The following is a 9584-nucleotide window of genomic DNA, read 5'->3' as shown; positions in this document are numbered from 1 at the left end:
GTACTGATTAGCTCACTTACGCGTTGATCTCTGCTGGCTGGTGGTCGTGACAGTACCCCCCCTTCACGGGCGGCTCCCGACGCCCGAGACGGCCGATCAGGATAGTCCCTGTGAAAGTCGCTGATTAGTGTAGGGTCCAAAATATCCTTCTCTGGAACCCAAGATCTCTCCTCGGCGCCAAAACCTTCCCAGTCGACTAGATAATGAAGGGTACCGCGGTTCCATCTGGAGTCGATGATCTTGTGGACCATATAAGCCGGGCACCCCTGAATACGACGAGGAGGTGGCGGGTTACGTTGGGGAGCCGCAAGGGGCGAGCGGTAAAAGGGTTTCAGGAGGGAGACATGGAATGAGGGGTGGATTCTGAGGGTAGGGGGGAGAGCAAGGCGGAAGGTAACCGGGGTGATCCGGGAGAGAATCCGGAAGGGGCCGATATACCTAGGCCCAAGCTTTTTGGAAGGCTGATGTAGAGGTAGGTTCCGTGTAGATAACCAAACAAACTGTCCTTTCCGAAAACGAGGGGCTGGTCTGCGGTGTCGGTTGGCAAATTTGGCGTGGCGCTGGGTTGACTTAATAAGAGCTGTCCTCGCCATTCTCCAGGTCCTTCGCAGTTTGGACATATATTGTTGCACTGACAGCACTGCCGTGTCTGGAGGTGTGACAGGGATGAAAGTGGGCTGATAACCTAATGAACAAAGGAAGGGAGAGAGACCTGTGGAGGCAGAGGTAAGAGAATTGTGGGCATATTCTGCCCAGGGAAGTAGTGATGACCAATCATCCTGTGATCTGGAGGTGAAGACTCTCAAAAAGGTCAGAAGGCTTTGGTTGGTCCTTTCCACCTGACCATTGGCCTCAGGATGATAACCAGAAGTCAAAGATACATGGGTCCCTATGGTATATGGTATTATGGTAGAAATAACCCGGCGTGCCGCACGGTAGAGCAATTGCAGGTGTGTTAACTTGTGCGGCGGCGCTTGTTAATAGTAATCTGCTGCTGGTACTGATTAGCTCGCTTACGCGTTGATCTCTGCTGGCTGGTGGTCGTGACATTACTGTTGTGGACCAAAGAGAGCACAAGTCTTCAGCTAAAAGTTATTGATTTGCTTCTAATATTGGAGGAAGTATTCTTAGCAACATTATATCACATGACTCCCACTGTTAGCATTTTAAAAATATTACAAGGTTTTATTATTAGTCTACACTAGTTTTAGTTGAACATTGGTGAAACATTGTGATTTTTTTTACGTTATTGCTTTGCTGTCCAGTTTTCCTTTCTCCTGTCAATATTCTCATTCGGTTCCCTATAAAATTGAAAATTTAGCTTTCAGAGAAAAATAAAATGTTATTGCACAGCAAAAAACTTTTGAACACATAAAGGTTTGCTTGCCACCTGTTTCCGATTATGACATATGATAGACAAAGAGTCAGATTGCCCCAGCATTCTGGCTCCCCTTACACTGGCCCACTGTTAAATTCACATTGAGTGGCAAATAAGAGTAAGAGGAATTACTGCAGCAAGACCATCTATTGAATATTTTTTTTCCAACAATCAGTTACTTTTAAATACATTTGGTGCAATATTTTACAAGAATCTTGCTACCCATTAGCTCTCATATGAAGCCAGCAATGTGTCAAGAAAATGGCATTTTGTCGTTGGCTACCCTTTGAAGCACACAAAGTCAACTTATCAGGCCGATTCAGAATCAGGCCTGTCAGGGGGGATCTGGTCAGACACTGCACAATCCAGTCCTAGTGAGCTCTGTTTGGTGCTGTAGCTTCGCTTCCTTGTTCTGACATCTTTGGGTTTTTAAATGCCAGGTTCCTGCTAAGATCATTCTTTATTCCTGTGTCTGGTTTGATCAACGACCATAATCTCCCTGGGGGTGATATTGAAGTTGCTTTTCTTCAGCTTTTCACCATGTTTCTGAAGCATTTATTCTGTTCTCCTTTGGTGTGAGTGCTTTGGATAACCTGGAGTAGAGATCCTTCTCTGGGAACCTGGGATCGGACATACAGATGACATGACCAAACCAACTGAGCAGAAGGTGGGTGGTCAATGTTTTAAGTCTTGTGCTGCCAAATTGGAAGAAAACACTGTTGTTGTTGCATCTACCCTCCCACTTGAATCTAATATCTAACAACATTACTTAGATTAATTGTCCATCATTCTGGAAATCCCATTTTAAAAAATCTCTGGCATTTAATTCCATTGAATCACGTTTTCTTTCCTTTGTGATGAAGGCTTTCAAATAAAAGTATTATAATGCTAAGCTTCACAGAAAGCAGAAGGATTTTTCAAAGTTCCCACAGCATGTGCACCAGTTCACTTAGTTGGTGGTACTATTGCCTCAGCTTCAGCTCAAGGGAACTGGGTTCGATTGCAGACAGGGCTGTGTGGCTTCATACAGTATGTGTGTTACCATGGTCATGTACTGTAGGTTTGTGTTAGGTACTTTGGGTACTTTAGTTTCTCAGGTTAGGGTTGAATGGCTACTTTAAAATGTAAATTTAACCTGGAGGAAATTAAATGCCTGGGAGGTGCCCAGCACAACTAATATAGCTATAGCTATAGAACTATAAAGCCAGGTCAACTCAAAAGGCCAGATAGCCTTCTCATCTATGACCTTTCTGATGTTCAGAATGAGAATCAAACATGAAGGCATTTTTCTCTAAAATTTACATTTTAGCACAGTGATTACATGCTATCGTTCTTTCATCAGAGCACTTCAGAACAGTTAATCCTATAGAGTTATATCTAAATTCAGATTAACGTATGTATATACCGTACTTATATATTTGTTTCTGTTTTTCATTCTAGTTAAAACGTTGTAGGAATTATAGAAAGGCACCAGGGGAAGAGTAACTCCAGGCCAGTAAACAAAATAAACATACTCCCCTGGAGGTTTCAGGATGCGGCTGGGCCTTGGTTTTAATGGAAAATGTCATGTCTTTTAGTCTCTGGAAAATTTGTCTCAGTTTCCTATGAGTTATTTCCCTAGTGTAAGACTGCATAAACCTGTTCCAGACCAGAGGCAGATGCCCCAGGGGAATGTGTCATAACAGGGTGCCTCTCAGAACTTCAGACCAGCTAAAACACTGCCCAATTCAGCTCTTGAAAAGTCTAATGCTTCTCTTTAATAGGTCTTCTGCCAGAGATCATACTGTATCTCTTCCTTTTCACCAGGAAACTGATAATAACATTGATTCTAGGGATTGTTAACCTTCTTAACATTTCCAACATACACTGTTGGTTGCTGAAGATTTCGTAGAACACATCAATGTCAGGACTTAATAGGTAACATGTTAATGTAGGCCCTAGAATTCCTGTTTGAACTTCATTACATCTACTGTATGTTTTTGCATGCTCCAAGTGTATGCTAAGAACACCTGCTTAGGCAAACTTGAGTTAAATCCAGGGATAAAAACGTTTTTTTTTTCCACCTAAATGCAAATTTCTTAAAAGCAGTTAATAATGATTTTGTGTAAATTAGAAATCCCATTATTAAGACAAGACACTTTTCATTCAACCCTGTCTGTATTAATCTGTAGAGTTTGTGGTGACTGTGTGACTGGAATCGTGATGTGGATCACAATGTGATTCAATAGTATAGTCAAAGTAAGAACTGGATTATGGGTGTTAATCCACTACCTAACAATCAGACGGGTTGCATGCTGCACTTTTAATATTAAATGTAGTCTGAAAATCTACCTATTAGTGAAGTGTTGTGTTTCTGTTCAAATAGAAAGAACATTTTAAATTTAATTAATTGAAATTGATAGACTTGCCTGATAAATTGTTCAAAAGGGCATTTTATTTATTAATATACGTGTGTTTCTTTCATTAACCAGTTTTTATGTCCGTTTTAAATTTCATTATTTTTTTATTTATGATCACAACATGCATTATGTATGTGAGGAAAAATAATCTAATTTTTTGGTTCTTTCATTTTTTCCCCAAATCCACTTCATATTTTCCCCCTTGTGTATGAGTCTTACCTTTTGGCACATGAATGTTCTCAAGGTTGCTGGTCAAAGTACTGGATAAAGGTCAGGTGGAATACAGCTGTACTTTTCTTATTTCTGTGTGAGGGATATGCAAGGTGTGCCATGTGACACTGCGCTTTTCAAGTTGGTGTTCAAAATGAAGCATTAGTTTGCTAAAGGAAGTGTATCTTTGGGAATGAAGATATTCCTCCTTGATAACTTGGTCAAGACGGTTTCTGGTACATATTAAGCACAGCGTAACATCAGTTATAAACAGCAAAAAAATGGCTTTGGAAAATATTTTAACAATTAAAAGTGCACAGATGTGAGTGTGTGCATGTGCCCTGTGGTGGGCTACTGTCACATCCAAGGTGTACCTCGCCTTGCACCCACTGCTTGCTGGGATAGCCCCTAGCTCCCCTGTGACTCTGAATTGGATAAAGCAGTTAGAAAATGGATGGGTAGATGGATGGAAGTGCACAGATTTCACACAGAGAAACATGACTTACTGTATGTAGAATTTAGACAATTGGATAGTCTTAGAATCCCCTCATTGAAGGGGAGGTATTTTTGCATGGGAGGGTTCTTCTCTGTTGCCTTTTGTTTGGTGCTTCAGTGGAATCCCTATGTCTGTACTCAAAATCTATTTTAAGCTACAGTATGTCAGTGCATTTACAGTACACTATATGAAAGGACACCTCAATGGTTTCCAGAAGATGCTTTCTAACCATTAAGCACCCCTAGATTCAGCTTTAAGAGATGAGATAAGATCTCATGAAATACTGGATGTTTGTATTCTTGAAGTATAGTTCCAAAAATCCTAATAAGATAAGATCACTTTATCAGCCATATACAATTTCTTGCATTAGGAATTTGTCTTTTCACATACCCCAGCTTGCTCTTCATGAGGCACACAGTCACACAGACACTGAGAGAGAAGCTTGGGGTCAGAGCGGAGGGTTAGCCAGCCATTTATACGGCACCCCTGGAGCAGCTGGGGTTAAGGGCCTTGCTTATTCCACTACTGGCTGAGAGATTTGAACCGGCAACCTTAGCCATACCATGCAAATGTAGTTAGCTGATGTTGGCTGGTTTGCATTTTAAAATTGTAAGTTGCAAGGTGACAATAAGATTACTTAGTAAATTACTGAAATGGAAAGAATTATGTTTAAGAAAGAAAATGAACAATGAAAAACTCAATTCCCATCATTGTGCTATACTACTGTATATATCAGTTTTACAACAGTAACTGTAAATCATATATATCTCTTTCAAACTTGGTTTTTAGTAAAAGTAGAAGATGCTGTTTAATTCGTGAGAAGCCTATGGTTAATTTCCTCGATAGATAAGACTTTATTGATCCCGACAGGAAATATATATACCTCACTTAGGTATATTTGACAACTATTGGAGAGAAATCTTTTAAATTAAAATAATGCAGAAATTCTAAAATACTGCTTGCCATGAAAGGTTTGAAAAATTAAGTCGCATCCTTTAGATTCAATGTCCTATCACAAATAAAATGTGATTTCCCAATAAAAGTATTTCCACTTGATTTTTTCAACAGATTAAATTAAAACATGATCTACTGTAAAACCATAGATATATACTGTATATTGTATGTTATTGTTTTGACAATACAGTATATGTATATGTTGACACCTGACACCTGTTGACATGTCCTCACACTTGAAGAAGGCTCCACAGCCAAAACGTTGTGTTTTCTTTCTTCTTTTTTTTTTTGTTCCTATGTTATTACTTGTTCCTATGTATATGCTGAGTTTGGTTGATAATACAGTATACAAAAATGTTGATGTTTATGAAATAAAGGTCCCTGGACAGGTTTCGGGAAATAACTGTATTATACTTATTTATGATTATACATTTTTGTATTATATACTCCAGATGTGGGTAATTGACCATTTTACAATGCTCTATAAATTCTTGCAGTTATTTTGTGAGTTTAAAATATAGGATTTTATAAATCATGTTTTTAACTCAGATATCACATTGCTTAAAATGCATATGACAGACCTTCTTTATGATTTTGGCAAGTCTACTGAAATGTTTAAAACCATACCATTCTTTAAACTCTTATCACAACGTGTTGTCAGTTTTCAAAACACAACAGCTCATCAATAACACATTGGGTCATATTTGGGTTAACCTTATATTTTATGGAATGTGAAATTTTACTTTTCAGATTTTACACATTAAGCATGCAGTTGTAAATCCCAGAGGTTTCTTAATTTCAATCCAGAAGTTCTGTTATTGAGCATGTAGATGTCTAGCACAACTGTCTTTAATAATTGTCTCCAAATTATCCTCATTATAACTACATCACTTTTATATTCCAAATAGTATGGCATGAATAAGGTCATCTTTATCTACTGTATGTACTGTAGCTCCGTTTCATTTGAGCTTTATAGCATTAAAAAGAGATTTAATAGAAATAATGGCAGAAATGTACTGTACAAAGCTGTATCTTGCACTATAGAAAGCAAAATACAAAAAAGACCAACAGTACGTTTTACAAATGTAAATTTGAGTTTAATAATGCAGAAATAAAACTGTGTTATAACTTCTTGGCCTTACAAGATGTGTATTTCTAGAACAACAGTTTTCTCATGTTTTAATCTTTGATTACAATTTGATTACAATTTGCACTAATACTGTATGTCAGTTTTGTAAAGCTGTTAAAAATGGATTTTAAAAAGTTAATTAACATTATTTAATCTTAATCATGTTGCAAAAAGCTTTCTTAAATGTTTAACAGACCTTTGTCTTAACTTTGAAAAGAAAAAAATAATTATATAAAATATTTTTTATAAATGAGCTATGATGGAGAAATGCTGAATGAATGCATTCAAAGCAAAGGCTACAAGTGCTCCCAGTGTTAGTTCTCATCACCTCAGACTGAACTTGTTGTCTAACTTATGAATCATTGCATCGGCTTTGGTGTTCTTACAATGCCTATTGTAATGGTTCTTCATCCATTTAATAAGGAATGTTCTTGTTAATCCAATCTCTTTTAACAAGAAAATAACAATATAAATTATTAATTGAATAACTTTTCTATAACTCTATAGAACTGACATTGAGAAACGTTCTAAATGCTACTGAATATGAGGTTTTAGCTTTTATTAATGAATGTCTGAAATATATACAGTAAATACTGTAATGTTTAAAAATAGCCTTGACAAATTTAGACTATAATATGATCATGTTTTCTTCTGAACCCTTTAGTATTAGAATTCATGAAATCATGGATTTCATCTGATCAATCTGATCTTTTCTTCATTTTTTAAACCTTTTTTGGACTTCAAATTCTATCTCACAAGAAAACCTCCCTCATGTTCATTTTGAGCTTGAAGTATTACTGTATGTTTTTCCCATGAGGAACTCTTCACACTCAGCACTTTACTGCAACTTAAACTTCTGCTAATATGATGACAAGTGCTCTTGTTCTTTCTGCTTTTGAGATCTGTACTTCACAAAGGTCATGATTCAGCTCAGATGTCTTGTCCAGATGAATTACCTTGTTGTGGTAACTGATCTTTAAGATTTTTATTAATGTTCAATAACTACATTTAATGGTAGGGTGTTCTCAATAAAAGTAACTTCTGGGAAACATTTGTTCCATTTAAATTCAGCCAATATCACCACTCCATAAATAATACAACATAGCTATTTACAGGATTTTCTAATACTAGCTATCATAAATTCTAGTAGTATTTAGTTCAGATGGAGCAATCACGATAGGAACGGACAATCAAAACTCAGCCTAATGAAACCGCATTTAAAACCTGAATGCAAATGAGTGTAAGATCTTTGAGGAATTCATTATTTATTCTTATTTAATAATCAAAATAATTGGAATGACTGTTTTAGGTGGAAATTTATTGACCTTCTAAAAACCAAAAAACATTTAACTATAATTTTATTGCAACCTTTTCTCATGAAAATCCACTCCCTTTGCAGACATTCACAGCTGCACATATTTAAGGCATTTGTCATTTCTCTGCCTGATATTGTTCATTCTGTCATAATAATCTCCCAGAGCAACATATACTCTACAGCATGTTGCAGTCAAGGTCTTCCTGCACTATTTCAATGGCTGTGCACACGGACGTTTTGGGAAGATGTGTCATTTTAACAATTTTACAACCAATTGCTTTCTGCCTCACTAAAGTACCTACTGTACATTAAACATTATAGTGTTTTTAATGCTTGTGTTTAGGATATACAGTACAGCAAGGTAGAATGTGTATTCTATCTAATATTATCTTGACAATCGTTTGTTAGGAGAAGGATTTGTTATTCAACATAAGAATGTGCCTAAATCAGACTAAGCCTAATCTGCTCAAATAAGGCTGCAAAGTAGGTATACTGTAGCTGTAAAATCATAGCTCTGGTGTTGACAGTGCTTAATTTGAATTAGAAATGTGTCAGTTTAAATGCTAATAAAAGGGAGATGTTTTATTAGGTGTCAAAACACATATTCAATTTAGGTTAATTATATCGGTCAGAGATTAATTTTAATAAGATTAGTCAGGTTACCCCATAATTCTGACTCTCATTTTATACCTTTCCAATCATTCCTATTGGCTATATTCTGGGAAATTTAGATTGTCTGAGAGATGGAGATATTTCACTTTTCAGGATACTCATCTTTGAAAAAGCGAGACTATCAAACTCCCTGGAGGGGAGCGAATACAGTATTTCTATGGTAATGAATGAGTGTAAATACAGAAGTCAATTGGATGTATTCTTCAGCTGAGTATAGGCTTGGAAGAAACACACTAAAGGCTTTTATAAATGTGACAGTTTAAGAAATTAGTGTCTTGAACTTTAACCCTACAGTGGTGTGCACAATTACCCTAGAAATATCACATCTATCTCAATGTTTTCTTTGAAGTCAGAGAAGTGGCACATGATGTCTTGTGATGGATAGGTCACACATGGAATACCTGACACTACCCCCAGTGACATTGAAGGCTTTCTACTTCAAACTAGACAGGCAGGATCTAGAAACATTACTATTAACATTACAGGGCACAGGAAGCTCTGATCTAACTACCAGACATTGCCTCATGACAGAATGATGCATTTAAATTTCCATTTGCTTTTCACAGACCTCCGCTTATCCCACACTACAGTTCCCCTGTGTTACCTGATAGATCATTGGTGAGCCTGCTTTGTAATCCTTTTTTTTTCTTTGACAGCATACAGTTCCCAATGACGGGCCAGGCAATTTGGCACTGCACTGTTAATTTCAGATTATCTGGGAAAGAAATACAGCCACTGTCTTGAAAACCAACATGCTCTGTTTCCTGATGTTTCTAATAGCATACAAAAAGAAAAGATAAAAACAAATCTTTAGAAAGAGATTTTTGCAGATCTGCACCATTTTCATACATTCATACTGGGTTTTGGTTCTTGATGAAATGCAAGCGAAGACAAAGTACTGTTTGGCCAGGTTAATAAAAAATCTCAGATTACTCACTTTGTGAGCTCAATGTTTTGGAACGTGCAAAGAGAAAACGTATAAATTGAACATGAAAAGAAGCAGAAGCAGTATATACAGTAGAATTGTAATA

This window comes from Lepisosteus platostomus, chromosome 2, assembly GCF_059453375.1.
Source record: "Lepisosteus platostomus isolate fLepPlt1 chromosome 2, fLepPlt1.hap1, whole genome shotgun sequence".
Classification (NCBI taxonomy): Eukaryota; Metazoa; Chordata; class Actinopteri; order Semionotiformes; family Lepisosteidae; genus Lepisosteus; species Lepisosteus platostomus.
Note: the sequence above shows the minus strand (reverse complement) of the source record.